At 50.7% G+C, this 20,432-nt stretch overlaps 1 protein-coding gene across 5 annotated transcripts in view; it reads left to right on the top strand.

The window, feature by feature from the left end:
• GRIK3 (glutamate ionotropic receptor kainate type subunit 3) overlaps positions 1-20,432 on the top strand; it is a 124,013-nt gene that overhangs the window by 42,520 nt on the left and 61,061 nt on the right. Inside the window, exon 1 of one of the 5 annotated variants that reach the window (XM_075114753.1) lies at positions 17,776-18,076. The exons of 3 other annotated variants lie outside the window; for them this stretch is intronic. The gene's annotated coding sequence lies outside the window, so the exon portion shown is untranslated. Of the gene's footprint in view, positions 1-17,775; positions 18,085-20,432 lie in introns of those variants that run through there. One more of the 5 variants, XM_075114752.1, reaches the window with a different exon arrangement.

The following is a 20,432-nucleotide window of genomic DNA, read 5'->3' as shown; positions in this document are numbered from 1 at the left end:
GAGCGACCCCAGTGAGGTCTGAAAAAAGGAGCTTTTTTCCTTTGTAGAACTCAGGGGAGAGATGTCTGTCACCAAGATGCTTAGAAAATGTAATCTATTTTTATTTTAGAAGCAGAACAAACCTAGATCTGGCCTCATCAGCAGAGAGCGTCTGGCCTGGGTCAGTATTTCTTGCGTGGGCTTTTTCCGTTCAGACTGGCGCTCCTGCACACGCCTCTCGTGGCACCGTGCGCCACAGCAAAGACATTTGTCATTGCTGCACGCCGTCAGAACTTTCAGGCAGCAACTATTATTGTCTTCCATTAAACCCCGCTGGAAATGCAGGTGCTCAGAAAGGTCGAGGAGGAGGCAGCCCAGGGCGGCGCTGCCGTCAGCCCGGAGGCTCCAGGCGTTTGGGAGAGGCACCGCGCGGCCGCCTCAGTTCAGGGGGGGTTGAAAGGACTCCAGAACGGAGACGTCCTCCCACATCTCTGGCCGCAGAGCCAAAGCAAGCCAAGCTTGCTGAGAGTCAGTGATTCAAGGTTGCATTTCACCCTTTCAAGCACCTGCATTTCCTTCTTATTTAGTGAGATACAAAAAGCACTTGACTAAGACACGGGGTTTCATGCAGAAATCTAGTAAAAGCTGTCATATAATTTTGCTCTATTGGGAAGCAAATATAGAGTAATTTGGGCTGAGTTCTTCCTTTAAGTTTCTTCAGAAATGAAACCTGAAATGACAAGAAGCATGAGGAAAATTGCTCCGATGTATCCCTGGGAGCTGAAATTGCTAAGTATTGCAGAGCATCACCAGTGCCCTTATTCAGGACACACTCTTGCAATATGGGTAGAGAGGACAGGCTGGGGTTTGAAAATGTCATGAACAGCACGATCAACAGGCAGGGGTTCTTTTCAATCCAATGTGCGCCTAACAACTACAGTAGGCATAATATTTCAAAGTATTCCCTATGTAAAATTGATTTTTTTAAATTAATCTGCTTGCCATGTACACACTGAGCCTGCAAATAAAGAAGGGACGGCATTTTACAGAGAATGTTAGGCGCAAGCTAATTTTATCATCATATGAGATCATGTATTCACAGAAGACCTGTATCTGAGCAAATTAAGTCTATATAGGTGCCAGATGCACCTATCTGGTCATCCAATAGAGCAGAGAACACGGACCGGGCAACTTCCTAAGAGTTCAGCCTTCTATACCTTGCGAGACGGCATGATCAGCGATTAACGGCCGTTACTTCAGCGTATTTTCATATTGCCTAGAAGAAAGCTATCAGACCCTGTCAGCTCCAGCACACGAAGTCTCTCCTTCCTTGAGGTGAACCCCTGAGCATCAGCAAGGAAAGGCCGCGATATATACACATATGCTTTCTTCAGATCAAGGTTGTGGTGGGATCTGCTTTTCTGTTAGGGTTGGGAAACAAAGCTCTTCTGGCCTGGGGTCACTGCGAAATATGCCATCCTGTGGGACAAGGTCATGCTAACAGACAGCACACAAAATGCATCTGTCGGGCATTTTAGAGGATGCACTTTAAAAATGAAGATACAAGAGCGCCTGTAAATCTAAAATACCGCGTACATGTCAGTGGATTTAGAGAACAGGCTCAATAAACAATGGAGCATCTGTTTGCAAAAAGCAGAAAAAGCCAATGATCAGGCCCATGCTTATTTTTATATCATAATTCACTGCTGGAGTGTGAGTGTCTGTGGCTTGACTCCTGATAAGCAGCAGACAGACAGAAACGTGGTCACCAGCTGGTGCTGCTGGCACCGCTGCCTGCACTGCAGCAGGGCTGGAGCCCCGGCAGGACAGAGCAGGGCGGGAGCTGGGGAAAAGCACAGGGGAAAAGAGACAGCAGTTTTGTTAGGATGGAGGGAAGGGGGCAGGCAGCCCTGGAGCACAAACACACCTGCGATCGCCTCGCTGCGGCGGCGGCGTGCCCTCACGGCGCGACAGGGCCGGCCGTGCCTGGCTCCACGCTGCGCGACCCGCGCCGAGAGCTGGTATTGGGGAGGGCACGAGAGACGCGAGAGCCAGAATAACAAAGTATTGGCAGAGAGAAGAAAAACGACCCAAATATCAGTGACAAGTGGTGTTCAAATAGGAAACAGTGTCTCACTGAACTCTGCACATAAAATGAGTGGAGAGAGTGGAAAATGTCTAAAGCAATTTGAGGAAGTTTATTGAATCCCCACAGGGAGCTCCAGATGGTTTGTGTAGCTAGCACAGCTTTTGTTGCTCATGCAAAAGCTGCCCTGAGTTTTCAGGAGCATTTGTGATAATAATGGTGTTTGCTTTCCTCTCTCCCTCCCTCCACAGACGCAGGGATGTTCTCTTTCCCCACTGAAGCCCTACCAGCGGCACCCCTCTCTCCTCCCCGGTGCCAACACCGGAGGCGGCCGAAAGGGAAGCATCCTTACTGTGCAGCACATCAGTGTTTCTCCCCTTTTCCATGTTCTTTGGGAGTTACAGACCCATCCTCAGATCTGCGCTTCTGTCTTATATGATGCTTAAAGATGTCTTTGTGGCCTTTATAATTAGACAATCTGTTGTCATTGAGCTGGGGGCTGTTTCATTAGGTTTGTAGCCACATTAGCGCTACAACATCTCATTTCCTCCGGGAGATGAGAGCCGTAGGACTGCTCCTGACGCCTTTTACAGCCTCCTCTGCTGATGCCACTACAGGTACAAGCCTCCGTCCTCTCCCCAGGATCCAGTTGCATCTCAATAGTTTAAATGTCAGGTTAAAATTATGTCTACAAGACTCCCACACAGATGTGTCACATACAGTACAGCCGTCCCCAGTAAACCCCGAGCAAACGCACGGTACAGGTGAGACCATCTCTGCCCTGGGCTGCATTTTTCATGGTCTCTCAACCTCAGGTTGGAGCGCCAGAGCCAGACATTCAACTGGTGTAGAGGAAGTAAATCAAAGTCCAGGGGAAGCAGCAGCTCTGGAGCAGCTCGTGGCTTTGCAGACGGTCGAGAGGCAGAGAGAAGTCTTTAATTAACTGTGCGTGTAAGCTATTGCTTTCCTGCAGTTTCCAATAGCCTTCTTTCTGCCCCAGATGCACCGTGCTCTCCCTGTATTCTACCTAAAGTAGGAAGAAAAGTAGTTGAGGTTTTCTTTTTTTCAGTCATGCATTTTTAATTGGACTATAAATTCTACTTTGTTGTGTTCTAGAATGTTATTTTTATTTTCCAATAGAACTGTCTCTTCTTTGATGAGGGCAGAGATTTATTACCCAATTTCCAGCTTTATGTTCCCCTGTTGGTCTGTTGTTTTAGCTGTTTCCCAGTTATACAGACAACCCCTCTTCCCCATCTTTTTATAGTTGAATTTCCTCAAGTCCTTATTTCTGCACTACTTATTAATACCTCCTTCTTTTACCCAGTCTCCTCAGGATTCATCCTGGATCCATCCACACACCTACATTTCCACTTTATGTCTTCTTGAGGGTGTCTTTGCGCCTTCCATAATTAGACAATATATTGTCATTGAGCTGTGTGATGTTACGATGATTTTATAGCCGTGTTTATTATGCTCTGGCCCCCATGCACAATGCCTGCACAGAAATACTGAAAGGACATCTTATGTGTTTATTTTTATACACCCGTGGAGAACATAACACCACGACCTTCACTCCAGCTTGTGGTTATTAATCAGTAGATAAAGCCACAGCCACTTACTAGAGACCTGTTAGGAGTCTGCACTGTTAAGTGGTGTTTTAACTAAGTTTCTGTAATGGGAGGAAAACAGAGCCGAAGTTAATTTAAGCACATATACCTTGTAACCCGGCAATTAAACCAAGTCCTTAGAGCTCTGCCCTAAACCGCCTCCTCATTAATCTGTGCGGGCAGCGGCGACACAAGTAGGACGAGGCTGTGCTGTGGTGGAGGGCTGTCCTGGCTTGGTCGATCCCGCTCCAGGCTGCGAGCGGGCGCCCAGCCGACATTCGTGGAGGCCTCGACTATTTGCTCCGTATTCCTGGTAAGCTGAACTGCCCGAGTGCCGTGAGCAGAGCTTTGCCTTGGCCTGAAAGACACAGCCTAAGGGAGCTTCTCCCCAGAGGACAAAGCCTGGGGGTGCCGCATGTTGTCCATGTCGCGTCTCTAATCCAGACCGGGGCTGGCCCCCGTTTGCTGGGCGACTCTGAGAGGGCAGTTCAGGGCCAGTGGAGATCCTGACTCTCCTGACTCTAGATATATACGTGCATCCTTCCTCCATGGCTGGGGAAGAAGGGCTCCAACTGAGATGCCCAGGATCACATGGACTTCAGCAGAGCTCCCAGTGCTCTTCCCCCACAGACCTTGTCCCTGCAGAAGCCTCTCATCCTTCTGGGAGGTCTGGCCCCAGGGAGCACGGCTGAGCCGTTCAGGGGAGCACAGAGACCGGCAGGAGCGACCCGGGGGAGAACGGGGCGTCTTCAGGCCTTTCCACGGCATTCGCCCCCCCCCCCCGCACTCAGGGAGCAGAGGACACGCGGGGGCTGCTCTGCGCCCACCCTGCAAAGCACCCGACAAACACCAGCTGCGGGTGGATCCGGAGGCGGAACCAGCATCTCCGAGACCCAACTGAAGAGATCCATAGGCACCGCCAGAGCAACGCATTGGCCAGCCAGAAGCTGCAAACCTGCGACTGCTGTTCCCCTTCCTGACACCCGACTTCTCAGAGAGAATTGGGCGCTTTGCGGGCACAGGAACGTGGACAAACGCCACACGGATGTACCTGGGGACTCTGCCGAAGGGAGAAATCCCATCCCAGCGGTGTTCAGCTTTGAAACAAGTTGGGTTTTAACCACCAGCCTCTCTGCATCGACTATGGGACTCAGTTTGCTGACCTTTCTGCACACACTTGCCATATTTGTTTAAAGGAAAGTCTTTTTTCCTGCTAAACTGAAGAAACAACCATCATCCTTCAATATTATTTTAGTCTATTTATACAAAATGTACTTCAGTGGAGACTTCAAAGGTCACAGGAGAACTCTGGGAGTTAATTGGCCCCATCGTTTCTAATACTGCCTTTGACATTGGGAAGATTCCTTATTATTAAACCAGGAAAAGGCTTAGTTACTAGTGTCTGACATTACTTTAAAAAATGAAAATTTTCAAGAAGAGATTCAGCAGATGCAGGTCTTCAGCACAGCAAAGATGCTTTTTTCCCCACCCTCTCTCCTGCTGAAAAGGCTGCATTACTTCTACTGGTGGTGGGTCAGCTTCAAGAGGACGAGAGGTGCTAAGAAAGGCATTTGTGTTTATCCCTTTAGCTCCATAGGCAGCCCTCATTTGTCCTCCCCGTCACTTATGTTCCTCCTGCAGAACTAGGTCTTTCTGTATATTTGGTTTGGCACTTAACAAGCAAGGATTATTTGAAGAACTCTTAAGGAAAAAATAAGTTTCTTATATTGATTCAATATGCTCTAAGAATACGTTTCAGATTTGCTAGCAAGATATGTTTGAGAGAGATCAAAAATGCATGCTGGTGCGTGTTCTGGAAGGGGAGGCCAAACATATCATTATTAGCAGTAAATTCTGCATAGAAGGAAAAAGCAACACCGAAACACACACACGGCTGCACACATCTCTGTAGCACTTCTTAGCCCATGCCCCTTCGCCATAACTGTCCCTACGCAGCAGAGCTGCGCCAGCAGCCGATGGGGACACGTCCCCGGGGTCCCCAGCAGAGCAGCCGCCCAGGGACACGCGTGAAACGGCCGCCCCAGCAGCTCACGAACCGCTGTGCTGGCTGCAAGGCAAGGTGATCCTCAAAATGAGGGTGCTGGTGAGCCACCCTTTCATTAAGGGATAAAGAAAATAAGGACTGGGTTATCTCTGGTGCCCAATCCAATACACTTACCCCTCTATTGGATTCTATTGACCAGCTTCTTGCTGAAGAGATTAACCTGGCTGCTCCTAGGGTTTGTGTTTGGATTACTCTACAGGAGGAAATAAATAGTTGTACGCTTGCTTAGGTGAGGGAAAACAGAAAGACCAAACTTATATTTCAAACCCATTCACTTGTTTTAGCAGCACATTAATGAATGAAGTTCAGACAAGCTCTTGCGAGCAAAGAAAGCCCAGCTGGAATAAACAGTTCAGCATGCTAATCCAGTTCGGGTTTCTATGTTCGTCTCAGAGGGTACTGCAATATCATTACTGCATTAAGGCTCAGCTGCACAAAGCAGAAGGAGCAGAGGTTGAACCAGTGGGATTTTTAGTTTCATCAAGCCCTGCATCTCCAAGATAACATATCATTTTCATCTTCATTCGAAAGCATTAATACAAATTTGTTAGTTCAACATGAATGCTTCAGAAGAGCCTCCCAAATCAAAAAAAAAGAACACAGAGCTTGAATGCACTCAAATTAACTCCTGTTTATTGGGGAAGCAAGCACTTTATTACTACAGCATGGAGAAGGATTATGCAATTAAAATCTCTGAAGTGAGGAGGGTAGGGCACCGTCAGGGATACGGCACAGGTTTTGCAGAGGAGGATTTGCAAGTCCCTTTCTGTGCTGAAGCCCACGTGAAGAGCGGGGCCGGCAGCTCTCCTGCAGGCTGCTCCTCCAGACCTGCGGGACAGCCGGGGAGGGACAGGGGCAGGGAACCGCTCCACCAAGCTCAGGCTGGGCAAGGCTCACCTGGGCTAAGGGGAGGTGGGCGAACACAGCTAACTGCAAACCCTCGCTGTGGTTTTCTGCATCTCAAAAGACAGGTCACTCCTGATAAAAGGCAGACAGGAAAATCTGAATTCTACTACTCTCTGCATTTTCCCCAGATTTCAGCATCTCGGTGTGGATCAAGTTCCAGAAGTTCCAGTGCATTTCCTGACGCTTTCAGTTACAAAACCAGTCCCTTTCCAGCTCATCATGCTGCCATCCAGTTACCCGTCCACGCGTACAAAGCCTCTATCGTTCCCAGATGCTGTCAGAAAGCACACACATCTGGAAGGATCGCACGGCACCTGAAAGCTTTGTTTGAAAGGGAAAAGCTGCAAACCAGCTCAGTGCCAGAGCCCTGCAGTACTGAGCAGGAGTGCAATTTTGCTAGTTCGGTTGAAAGTTTCCCCTTGTATCATTTACTCAATGCCTTTGGTGATCTTTCCTCAGGAGATACCCCTGAAGCAGGGGTATCTAATATCAAGTACAGCTTCTCCTTCCACATTTGCCTCTCTTCAAGGGTAAGAAACACCCGTGGATCACCAGGCCACTGGCAAAAGTGCTTGTCTAAAAATAAAAGTGTTTGCAAGTGAGCAGGAGGCCAGGCAGAGCCTTCCCTGGGGACAGCCTCCCCGAGGACACCTCACCTCTGAGCGCGTCTCCCACGCAGCCCAGGGGAAAGCCCTTGGCGGCATCTCCTGCTGCATTTCATGAGCACGAAGGGATCCCCCCAGCTGCTAACATGGCACCAGTTTTATTCCCAGTTCCTACTGCTGTCAAAAAAGCAATTACAGCTCAGAAAATCTTCACATCGCCATGTTGTGCCTGCCATCCTGGGGAAAGCTTTCCCTGCCTCTGTGCCCCAGCCGCACGGCTGCGACCTGCTAATCTCCAGCCAACCTAGAGCAAAACCCCCTCCCGAGAGCTCACCTCCAGCAAACAGGGCTCCACCTGGCTGAGGGACGTTACCTTGAATTTTGAGTCACTGCCGGCAGGTCACAGGGAATGCAAGGAAGGGAGCTGTACATTTACTAATGTAAGTGGAGCAAATTTCCACTCTGGGAACGTTTGTCCTTTCTTCAGCTGAATGGAGCTTTCAGTGTCCTAAAGCTCCTCACACTAACTCAAAAGCAACATAAAACCCAGGCTTCCTGCAGAGGAAACCAAGACTTTTCCTCCCAGCGATTTTCCAAGTGCTTTCCTGGGTGGCAAAGCATCTCAAGTCGTTACAGCACGGCTTCCAGACACTTTCTTCCATTTGCTCTACAACATACCAGGAGAGCATTTAACAGCAGAGTTCCCTTCAAAATGTAAAAGGGAAGTTTCTTCCACTGTGAAGTGACAGATTATTTTTTAAAACAGGTGCCCCTTCCCAAACAGCCCTCTTGGGCCCGCCTGCCCCGACAAAGTGCTGAGAAGCTGCAGGGATGGGAACAAGAGCGAGGTGTCGGGAAGGGGAGGCAGCCTGGCCCCCCGAAAAAGCCGAGGAGGGAGGCCAGCAGCCTGCCCACGCTGCCCGCCTGGCAGGATCTGTCTGCAGCCTCCGTAATTACCAGGGAGTTTTCAGCCGGGAGTGATACAGGAGATGAAGAGCGAGGGGAGCAGGAGCCGGGGGGATGCTGCGCAGCCAGGAGCTGCCCCTCCTGCCCACAAGTGCAGCCCATCAAACGGGAAGGTGATGCTTGTCGTACCTGGCTCAAAAGCACGGGCGGAGAAAGAGGAAAGATCTGAGCTGGATCTCTGCAGGAGGACAGGGTGCTGAGGAAGAGGAAGCAATTCTTAGAGCTCACAACCATCCCCCTGCTTTGTGACCGAGCTGTCAGTGGGGCCAGCTTAGCTCTCAGGCTAATCCTCTCTCACTGTCAGTTTAAAGAGGGGCAGCTAGGAAAGCTGGTTTATTTAATAGTTGCGAAGCACCTGGTGCATCTGAAATGATTTCTCCGGAAGCCGGGACACTGCCTGGCCCACAGGGAAGAAGCAGGACTCTGCTGCTCTGCAGGTTTCTTATTCCATCGCCTTCCCTATGCGCCTCTGCCGAAGCAAGCGTCTAAATTAAAGCATTGCTCCTTATCGTGTCATGAGCGCTGCAGCACACCCACTGCTGTTTGGGGTTGTCTGTCAACTGAAAACAGTTTTTCCTGGCTGTAGCAGTTCCCAGGAGCCTGATTTATCCTGCAAGGTCTCTGGCAGGACACTCCTGAGGACACAGGCCAGGAGAAAGCAGAAGTAGGAGGACAGCGGGGGGGGGTTTATCTGCAGCATCAGGAGGATTTCCATCCTAGGAGGCTGTGCCTTCAGTCTGTTGGCTTTGCAGCAAAGAGCCCTTTCTGGAGTCCAGCCTAAAATTTCCATCTGATCTTCACTATCTCCACTCACCCTCCCGGGACTTGTGCAAATAAGAGCCAATGCCTTGTCACATCTCACCATAGTCCTCATCTAGCTGAGCCCGGTCCTGCCCTCCCCGGGGAGCTGGGAGGGCCTCTGGGGTGATGCTCAAAGCAGCTGCCACACGCTGTTACACCGAGCTGGTTTGCGCCCCGCGATGAGAGCACGGGTCTCATGCCACACCGTGGGCACTGCAATGGCGTGTGTCTAGCAGGAGGGGACAGGCAGGCGTCGCACGGCCCGGAGCTCCTGCCAGCCACCAAAACCTGCCGGCGAGGCGGGAGGGAGGGCGTTGCAGGTAGGGTAGTTTGGCACCCAGGGCTCGGTGACAAACCCGCCGCTGACCTTGAGCAAAGAATTGTCTTTCCGGGCCTTAATCCTGCCAACTGCAAGTTTTAAAAATCCCATCCTTTTCCCCCCGGCCTTCTAGCTGGTGTCTGTTTTTTCTCTTTACACTATAAAGCTATAGTCTTCTCTTTATACTACAAAACCAAGTGAAACACTAAGCAGTAGGGCTATTCCAGCTCGTTGTCTGGTGAGATGTGACTGAGGTCAGGTCTCGAAGTATTTCCATAAACAGTATTTAAGAAGTAAAATAAGTCACACTGCATTTCTTTTAAGTAGTTGCCCGAGAGGGAGCCGAGCGAAGCCTGGAGCTCCCCACTGCTCCCTGCTCAGGAGAGGGCAGGGTCACCTGCACAGCTGGGAACGCACCAGTAGCTGCCCCTCTCCTGCGCCAAAGATGAAGGCTCTGCTGGGCCACCGGTGGGGGACGGCAAGGACTGCACCCACCCCTTCACTTGTCAGGAAGGAGGGAAGGGGAAGAGCACACCAGCATGAAGAAGCCTTATATCTCACCTTATGTTTTAATTTCAGATCTTTTCTGCATTGTTTCTACGTTTCAGCAGCAAGGTCCCCAGCATGACCAGAGATAACACTATTGATTGCCAATGCTAGCTCATGTATTTTCATTATTATAGCCCCAAGATGCTACTAGTTGATTTTAATTAAGAGAATCCGATGAAGTGCACAGGACGTACACACTCACCCTCGCAGGGCAGCTGAGTTGCGATACCAGCTTTAAAAGAGCAGGACACGTGCAATGCCAGAACCCTGCGCCCCCCAGCTTGCTGGGCATCAGCTTTGCTTGCGAAGCAGCGCTGGTGCTTACGGCGCTGCAGAGAGTCACCGCCAGCCCTGCCGCTCCCGCGTAGCTCACTGCTGTCCCAGGCTCGCGGCCTCGCCTCTGCCGCTGCACGCACGGAGCTGTAGCAAGCGGCGCAGGGCAGAGGGCACATTTGCAAGCAATATGTAATTTCTAGAGCCGGATCAGCGCCCTGCAGGTTCCCCCACCGCCCCTGGGACGCTACTGGGACGACACATTTGCAGAAGCTTAATTCAGGATGTTGTACAGGGCTCGCGGCAGTGACCCGACGCTTCAGTTCATCGGATTCACGTATTGCTATCGAGCAGAGTCCCCCTCACTGCCCGGCTAGAAGATGCTGGAAACATCTTTTCCAAATAGCCTTTAAATATATTACACGCATCAGGAAGAAAGCAATGCATAAACCAGATGCTTAGCACTCTGGTAAGGTATATGTCTGCGGCACCCGCTCCAAATTTGCTTTCAGATGGACTCTTCTTATTATTAATCTTGTTTTTTCTCACTCACCTCTTTGAAACTGAAGGTATTACTTGAGCTCTGCGCCAGTCATCTGTGAACTAGAGGATAAGTCAGGGACGCTGTCCCCGACCCAGGTCTATGGCCCGGGCATGGCGGTAGCAACCGCCACGAGACCGCTCCACGGCTGCTTGTCCCATGCACGGGAGGAAGAGGGGGAGGATTGTTTTGCCCAACTTCACGTGGTTTCCCCACAGACAATCTGCTGACTGCAGACCCACTGTGGGGAGGAGGAATGCCAGCTCGTGTTCACTGGTCTATAAATAGCATGGGAAATAGGAAACCTTCACTCCTCAGCTTTCCTGTCAGAAATCTCTTCCTTGAATATGCTTTTTAAAGTCAAATTCAGCTCAGATGCATTTTAAGCTCATTTTGCATCTACCACTCAGAAGTAACCCTTCCTCCTCCATTTTTTCCATTTAATTCATGCTACTCTCAGTTTGTAGCTCCCAGTTTACTTTACACCACATGATCGTTACACAGGAGATACCCATTCACCTAACATTAACAAGATGGCAGAAAAAAATAATTCCAGAAGAAAGCAAGAAAGCAAGGGGTTCTTTAACACTCCATGGGAAGCCAGTCAGCTTACCTTTCACAGCCTCATCCCCAACTTCCTACCCTGTGTACTGCCCCAACAGAGCCAGAGCTGAGATTGTGGCACAGAGGTGCAAGACCTCGGTCCCCACAGCCCCACCGTGCCCTGATAGCGGCAGGGCTCTGCTCCCGGCAGCAAAGGAAGCTCCCAGGCTCAGCTCCCTTCCCAATCCTTACCAAGCACCTGGCCAAAAAATCTGATTCCTACAAAGACCTCTTTAGCTATGCCATGCTCCAGAGCTGGAAGGTGCTAATTCCTGTATCACCAATAGGAGAAGCTCCAGGCAACAAAGATTTTTATCTAAATAAAGTTCAACAAACATACCTTAGCTCTACAGACCCGGCTTTATGCCCCAGTCACGCCTCCAGCTCCTCAGCCTCTCCCAGGGAAGCAGAAATACCCACCCCAAGGCCAGGGAAATTAGGAGGAGGCAGTAACCCGGCTGCAGCGTGCAGCCTGCAGGCAGGTGCTGCTGTTCGCTGCCTGCCTGAGGGCTTATAAAAGAGGTTTTACTTCCATCAGTAGATATTGTTCCATTAACCCTTCCAGAGACCTGCCCCCACCCTCCATGCTCCCTGTAGCAGTTTATTCGTCTGTGCTAACGAGGCATGTGTTATTGCTCACGTTTATGATTGGGTGATGTATCTCATTAATTAGCTCTGCGTGAATCAATAGGAGCCACCAAACACATAATCCTTGGTAATTCATAATGCTGTAGTTGAGAAAACACTGTCCTTAGCATTAAATAAACAGTGATCACTATGATAAATCTTGGAATTACCACAAAACATCAAAGCAATTAAGTGGTTAGGTCACTGCGGAGCAGGCGAGTGGTACGGTTGCATCCTTTGTCATCGATGACAAAGGTGTGAAGCACTATACAATGACTAACATGCATTTATAATTAGATTTGAATCTATTAATAAAGTTTTCCTATTCCGCCTCCTCTATAATTGGGATGGTCTTCAAATTTCCCTTTTTCTGAGCTACCAAACTAATAATTTACCCACTTTAATTTGTGATTCACTTTGTTTAGTCATAATAATGAATATTCAGCCCCATTAGCATGTATTTGGTTCAATTCATCCTGAAACGCGTCCAGCCCTGTCAGCGCGGCGCTGGATCGCTCGGCAGCAGCGGCGCCCAGCTCCGTGAGGGCCACGCCGCGCACGGCACTCGCCGCTCCTCACGTCTCCGGGCGCGGGAGCGGGGCTGGCCTCGCAGGGTGCCCTGCGGTGGGGTGCTGCCCTGCCCGGAGCTCGGCCCGGAGCGGCCCGGGGCAGCGCTTGGGCCTGCTCCCCTCGCTCGGCACGCTCTAAGCCCCGCTTCCCACCGAAGCAGACCGCAGCGTGGCCGCGATCGGAGCCTGCCCTGGCGCGAACACCCAGCTGCGCACCCACCGCGTGCCGAGGCCTGGCCTCGGGCAGAGGGGCCAGAAGCCAGATAAGAACGTGCTGGGCAGCCTGGAGGCGAGGCTGGGGTGCAGGCGGGGCGCAGGCGGGGCGCCCGCCCCCGTGACGGGGACCCTGCGCTACGGCCACGCTCGCCAAGCCCCAGAGCGAGCAGCGTGTTCAGCCAAAGGCACCGACGGCAGCTCCACGCAAGCTGCCTTTCATGCGCATCATTTCCTTTTGTGAGATGGAAAAGATTTTTAATAGCTGATTTTGATCATTTAGGGGAATTTGAATTCCTTTGCAGTCGTGCCGCTGGGCAGTTCCAGCATCCCTTTGCATCCCCTGCTCTGTGGGTAGCTGTTTGTAAATTGAGAGTACAGATGACAGGGAAATAATGAAAGCATTTTTCAGAGCAGACCCTTTTGTCGTTCCCTTTTTTTCTTTCATTCCCTGGAATAAAGTGCTGCTTTTAAGTCAGCAAATCTTTCAGCTGTAATTACCCTGGACATTCGGAACTGACAATTAAGAAATGAAAAAAAAAAAGAAGGAAAAATAACCATTCATAAAAAATTTTCAACATCGAACGTTTACAAAATGCCAACCCTAGGCAGATCTTTCCCACCATGAAAGGTGTTAGTCAGGGTAGATTGTGAAGGAATATCTAAAAAATCCTGAGCTTGTTTTTCTCACAAAGCAGCGGGTGCAGCGGCCGCCCCTCGCCGTGCCGCTCCGGGGCTGGGGGCTCCCTGCCGCTGCGCCCTGAGCAGGGGCTGCCCGCGCTGTTCCCCCCTCCCCGCCCACTCCATAGGAGTCACCATCCAGAAGAGGACAGGGAAAAACCCACCTCACCAAAAATGGGCTCTGCAGTTGTTTTCCTGAGCGCGGCCCGGAGCAGCCCCCCCGGGCTCCCCACCGCCGCCCGCTCCCAGCACGCGCAAGCACCGCAGCCCGGCAAAGCCTGGCTTTTCTCTCTGTTTGACGACATTAAAGTAGGAAGATAAAAAGGCTGAAATAAGTGTCTAAATCTCCCAATTACATCTGTGGCTGCCCCTGAGCGCCAGCAGCACAGGGCAGTTTAATCACTCAGAGCCTTCTACTCCCTTCTGCACCACACGCCTCTTGGAAACCTGTTGAAATCTATTACAGACCTTTGATCTTTTCCTACATAAAGGTTTTTCTGTAGAGAATAGATGGGATTAAGCAGAAACAATTTTTTTCCAGAGAGTTCTGTGGGACTTTTTCCCCTCTCTCTGCTTTCTTTTAAAAAGAGAGGAAAAAACCAGAAGATGCTAAAAGCAAAGGCCCTGACAAGGGTTCGGGATCATCAGCCCCGAACGGAATCCATTTCATCAATCAAATTCAGTGTTTATCAGGAGCAAATTCTCAGCATGTGGCATAAAAATCTTGTAAAACTGAACTGTTAAATATTTAGGGCAGATGACAAACAATATGTCATAATATTTGCAGAATTGCATTTGCTATTCAGTGCATCATCTTACTTAAAGCCCTGATTTTTGGAAGCATCAACACAAGAATGAGAAACAATCAGTTGACTGCCGGTATTTGGTTACATTGTAAATGAAGTGTAGGATTTAATTCAGATTTCTTAAGTCTAATATTATACGCCACACGCCAGGTGGGTTATTAACATTTGTTAGCTGGGGCTCAGCAGTGAATACGCAAGAAGAATTCAATTAATATGCAATAACTGTAATTTTAATTGGGTCATATTTTTATGTGAGCCTTCATTTCATGGCAGGACACCTTCTATTTCATAATTATACCAGGTGCGTTTCTATTTCCAGGTAAAACAGGAGGTAATAACTAGTAGGGAAGGAAAACGGACAGAGAACAAAACACCCCGCAGCCAGCCACGCCGCGCCGCACTCGAGGTTCAGCAGTTGTTGGGAAGCGCCGTTACCGCTCCCCCCTGCGAGGGTCATTCCTACATGCGGTGTTCGTTCTTATGAACGAATGCTTATATCCCCACATGTGACGGGTCAGACCAGGCACGGTCCGGTCACCGCTCCAGGAGCCTGGAAGCGCCCGACGGCAGAGCCCCCCGCAGCCGGCGCTCCCTCCGTGCTGCCCCCACAGCCCTGCAAGTTCCTGTTTGACTGAGAAGGCAATTTATTTTTCCCCTCAAAAAAAGTGTTTCCAATTTTCAACACCCGGTATTCAGTTTACAGTGGATTTTCACAAGTTGACCAGCTGGGCCGGGTTTGCACTGGGGTGAGAGAGAAGAGCGTTCGCCTGCTCGGGCGGAGGCTCCGCTGCAGTGCCCGCGACCAGCGGCTGCGAGCGCAGTGCGGCGGTGGCGGGGGGAGACCGAACCGGAGGGCGTCTGCGGGGAGACACGGTGCCAGCGCTGAGCTCCGTGGCGCGTAATAAAGACAAATCTGAAATATTTTATCGCCCGATCAATCACGGGCATAAGCCGGGATTTATTTCCGTCGGGGCCTTGCTTTTCCGCTTCCCATTTTGCTCGAGCTGTGCGCCAGATGGACATCACATCTGACACTAGGTTACACCGCAGGCCAATAAAACACAATACAAAAATATACTCACAGCTGTGTTGCCTAAACCCTGTACTAGACACCCTTAATAATTTTAAGCTTTCGAACTCTTTTTTTCTCCCATATATTACAGTTTAAAACGTGCGTATAGCCCAAAGCATGATCATAAAAACGACACCTGAGCGTGCCTGATTCACGCAGTCCTTGGTGATTTCCAGAAGGTCGCTGAGTTTACCCGGCCTCAGGAGGATTTTGGGGAGGGGTTGCTCATGGCTCAGAGCACCAGAAAGGCCAGGCGGGCTCAGCTGCGTCGGCGCTGGCCGGCGCTGGTGGGCACGGCCCAGCCCAGCTGCCCGCCCCGGCAGCAGCGGGCGTCGTAAAGCGGAGGCACGAATAAATACTGCCGTTTAATCCCTGCTTGTGGCAACCCACGCACAAAGTACCTGGACTGCTAATTAGCCAAGGTGAGCCCAAGTATGTGGCGAGGTACCTGGTAGTGAGATCGATTCAACGGGAGCAGCCCAAAGCTTGCAAGAGGTACCTTTTTCAGAGAAATAAGCCCTTCCCAGCCACCACTGAGGGAAACTGGTGTGACGGGGTGTCCCTCGGCTCCTTCTGGCAGCTCTGCCCCTTGGGGCTTTCTCGGGCTGCAGCTCGCTCATCACTGGTGGAGGTCTGGTTACGCCTTGAGCTGTAGGTTGGGTAAATGAAAAGTGGCTTGGCATTTTCGTTGCCCTTATCTTGATGGGATTCTATTCCCAGGAGATTATGATGCTGCTTTTTAAATTTTTTTAAAATTAATTGAGCCTGCTTAAAAAATAAAAATGTCCATTTCATTTTAATCATGTATTATGCAAATTAAAAATGTAAATATCATTAAGAGATCTGTTGCTAACTTAATTTCTTTCTGTTGGAGTGCTGCTGAAGGCCTTTCATCTCAGATTAGCACTTTGATCCGCTCCCTGGGTCGGGGTTACGCTCCACTGCTGTGGTAAATGCTCTTTCTCAGATGTAAAACGTTGTTCAAAGAAACGGCGGAGGAAGCGCTGCCAATTAGGCCAAGCGAGCAGGAGTTGCAAACGAGGAGCGGTTTGTTTCTAGGGGCTGCAGCCCGAGCGTGGGTGCCCCGGCCCCGCGGGGATGAGCTGTGCCTGCGCCCGGACGCGCTGACGAGGGCGCAAACGCGGGCGCTGAACGAACCACACCTGCACGGCCACGGGCCGGACGGGTGGTTCCTGTTAGAGGCGGCAAACCTTTCCTCACCGTCCCTAGCTACTTTTCATTAAAAAAAACAAGCCGCCGTATTCCATTAATTTCTCACTTAGTGCAAGTAAAGTGCTGATACGTACATTTTAGCTACAGTGTTTTTAATCAGTTAATTTAACCAGAAACATTAATAATGTATTTCTTTGCCACTTGACTGCTCATCTGTTAAACAGCTTATACATAGGAGAAGAATGTCACCCCCTGTGACATGAAGTACCTAATACAGTGCAAATGAAACACCATTTTGCATATTCAATATCAAAACAAGAAAAAAGGGAGCTGCTGCCTCCTGGGAATGGATCAACCTGCTGTGATGGGCTTTCCGTGCTGGCAGGCGGGAAAATCCCTCCGTATGGGACACGCGCGTTTTGCATATCTGATTTTCTGCTTGGATTCATTTTCCTGGCATTACTCAGCAAGTACCTGGCCTGTCGTTATGCTGCAACACGTGGTGGAATGTGAGGTCCCGGGAGCGTTACTCGGTTTGCCCGCTCCTCCCGTCAGTGGCTGCGGGTCCCCAGGACACCCCAGAGAGGCGAGCAGCGCTGGGCGCCAGGCTGCGGGCAGGGGGACCGTCCCCCTCTGCCGTCTGGCCCCGCGCCGAAGCCTCACGGCAGCGGCTGTGCAGCAGTGCTGGTGCCTTGCGCTGTCGTTAGGGTCAGAAATCCCAATTTTCATGTTTGCTTTTGGCCGCGCTGGGGGGCCGGGGAGCTCCTGCCACCTCGGGGACCGGTGGTTCTCCGGTGTCTGTCCCTCCTCTGAGCTCAGGGGAGGGTTCAAAGCCAAGTGAGAGCTGCCTCCCCTGCACCACGTCTTGCCTCTTCCGAAGGCCATTAGGGAGCAAATCTGGCATTATAAGCCGGGGCACGCACGAACCCCCCAGCCACGCTACCCGAGCGGGCAGACAGAGCATGGAGGGGCTGCGCTGAGCGCCCGCTTGGCTCCACCTCGCTGTAGGGTGTCACGGGCACAGGGGAAGCTTCCAGCTGGGCAGGTACATCATGGGCTTCGTCAGTCCGCGGAGGCAGGGTGAACCCTGGGGCCGTCAGAACATACAGCTAGAAATACCCTGGACCTGAGAGCCAGAGAAACTGCCAGGGCAGTATCGTCTGTGTGCTCGGGGACAGCCCTGATTCCTTTTTAATGCTTGTAAAAGAGATGCGTAATGAATACAGGCAGCGTGCGAGTGTGAGCAATCCAAACACACCGGCTCCGAGGTTAATCCTCTTCCTGTGTTGGGAGGCAGATCCTCCTCCCGGGTTTTTAGCAAACAGCATCCGGAGAGAGAGCAACCTCCGCGGGCAGGGGACAGCTTGGGCCTGCGAGCAGCAGCAGCAGATTCCTGCACAGGGTCTCTCTTGCGTGATACATGTTTATGAAGCCTGAAATTGCTTTAGAGACGTGGCTGTGCTGCATCACATTAAGCAGTGCCACACTGAAGTGACAAGGCTGATGCATGATCAGCAGCAGTTTAAGGGGACAGGAACTCAGATTCTGCCACTCCGTTGTTCTGTCAAAATCAGAAACCCGTTGACGGACCTAAGAAATTATTTTCAGCTCCTTCCCAGAAGGTTTGTTTCAGTAAGTTGGTAAGTTCTGTTTACTGCCTTTGCACTGAGCCCACGCACAGTCCTGCTGCAGGGAGAACAGCCCGGGCTGCCGCGGCCTGACATGCACAGTCTGGTGGGGGCCCGAGGGGGATCGGGGCAGAGGCTCCCCTGCACGTCTCCAGGGCACTATAAAGGGCTCTCGACTGAATAGGTGCTGAAGGGTGGGAGCCCTCCACTGTCCTCGGCGCTGCCGTCCTCACTCATCAATTTATGGGATGATTTTGTTTCTGTTTGGAGAACGCCAGCTGGCAGCGACATGGGGTACAGGGGCTCCGCTCGGTGCCTGGCTGATCGAGGGACCACCTCCAGCTTCAGCCGCGTTTACTTGTGGAGCATTTTATAGTAGCAGCTCCTTTGGGGGAAAGCGCAAGGAGAGATTTCTTGTGAACAAATCTGTCATTGCTTTTCCTTTTTCTTTTGGATGATATTTATTGCCTTCTGGATTTTGCTGCTTTCACTGCATTCAGTGTTATTGCATTTGAGATCGTAGCAGTCGCATGCTGACAGGCAGTCTCTGGGAGTTTTAGCTCCATTCCCAGTGCACAACCTCGTGCTCCCGACAACTTTCTTTTACTCCCCACCACTGTTTTATCATTTCTCTTTATTGGTATAAACACGGGCCCTGGAGGGACCTGGGCCATGGCAGTGAAATTCTCTCCACTGGACCGGTCAGATAAGCCGCACCACCAGTTCTCAAAGCCTTCCTGGGGAGTCACGGCTTGTGAGGAAGGGCTCTCCCGTCCTGCCTCGGGGACCCACCGAGCGGCGTCCCGGAGGAACAGGCGCTAAATGGTGCGCACTGGTCCTGACTGGCCCCTTTGCTAATGCTGTCCCCAGAACGGAGCCCATCGGAAGAGGACAAATTGCCTTGCCCAGCCAGCCCTGCGGTTCAACAAGCAGGGTGTTTCGTGACCTCGGAGGAAAAAATACATAAAATACCGATCTTGGGGCACGAGAGGTCTGTGAGATGGAGGCAGGAGCTCTCACGTCCCCAGAGGAGCTCAGGGTGGCTCCATCCTCAGTAAGAGCTATTTCAAAACAAGTATTTCTTCCAGGATGTCACATGGAGAGAGACTGTCAGAAAGCTGTCTAAATGTGTTAACAACACTGTCAGCGGGGGAGAGAAAAGTGTTATCAGAAATGGTTGTTCTTCAAAGCTCAGCAACTCAGTGATTTTATGTGGAGTAAAAGATAAGACATCACACCACACACTGAGGGCTGTTGGAATATTCTTTCTGAGAATGAAGCTGTTTGTTTTGTTAAAAAGGGGAAGCGGGCAGACAGTGAAAACCTAAAATACTTTGACTTTCTTGACTTAGCTTTCAACAAAGTTAAAAATAACTCTGGCTGCATTCAGCCTGCGCAGCCGCGGCTCAGGTTAAGCTGAAGAACTTGCAAAGGATTCCCATCCCGTTGACCAGGCTTCTTTCTGGCTCCCTCCTGGGGCCCTTCCAAGGGTCTTCCAGCATCACCACCTGGCGATGGGAGGCGTGCGGCGTGCCTTTGCTGGGTGCAGGCAGATTTGGGCCTGTTCTGATTGATGTCAGTGGCATCTGGGTGTTCCGTGGGATCTGGGTTTTACCCTGAACAGAGAGGCTAAGTTGCCACTACTCAGAGTGAGATCGCTGTGATTTGCGGCTAAACCTCCCTTCACGTGCAGGGCCGGTCCCCTTCCCCTGGCCTGGCCCTACTATTGCTCTCTGGTCTAGATCTGAAACAAGAGTTTCAGGTGTTTGTTTTGGATTCTCATTTTGAAATTTTAAACCTTCCCACCTCAGCAGCAATGTCAGTGGTCATCAAATAAAATAATAGAAAACAATAAGACAGGAAGTTAATTCTAATTACTGTGTTTTCTCATTTGCTGATTGAGGTTCTCTGGAGAGCAATTAGCCTGCTTGAAAGGTAGACAACAAGTGAACAATTATTTAACTTGCCTGGTGATTGATATTTAAATTCAAGAAGTCAGATGTAATAACGGATGACTCCATCAAAAAATATGTAAAAGTAAGTGATAACAGTTGATAGTGTTTGATCCTGTCCCGCCTGAGAAGATATCGACAGTTTGTGCTGAGGCATCTCCTACAAGGCTGATTGCCAGACCCGGCTCCCACTGCACTAAAGGCCGTACAAGCGTGGCATATAAAGAAGGTTTTCAGGGAGAAATGTATATGCAAACGAATGCAAGCTGGAGTTGTTAAAACCCAGTGTGTGTTGAACAACATGTGGCCTTGCAGTAGGGAGTCTGTGGGTCAAGGAAGCGGCACGGTCCCTTCCAGGATCAATTCAGCAGCGAATACTCTCATGAACCTCAGGAGGACGTTGCAGAT

Source organism: Phalacrocorax aristotelis, chromosome 20 (genome assembly GCF_949628215.1).
Source record: "Phalacrocorax aristotelis chromosome 20, bGulAri2.1, whole genome shotgun sequence".
Taxonomy (NCBI): domain Eukaryota; kingdom Metazoa; phylum Chordata; class Aves; order Suliformes; family Phalacrocoracidae; genus Phalacrocorax; species Phalacrocorax aristotelis.
Note: the sequence above shows the minus strand (reverse complement) of the source record. Positions and strands in the feature narration are given on the sequence as shown.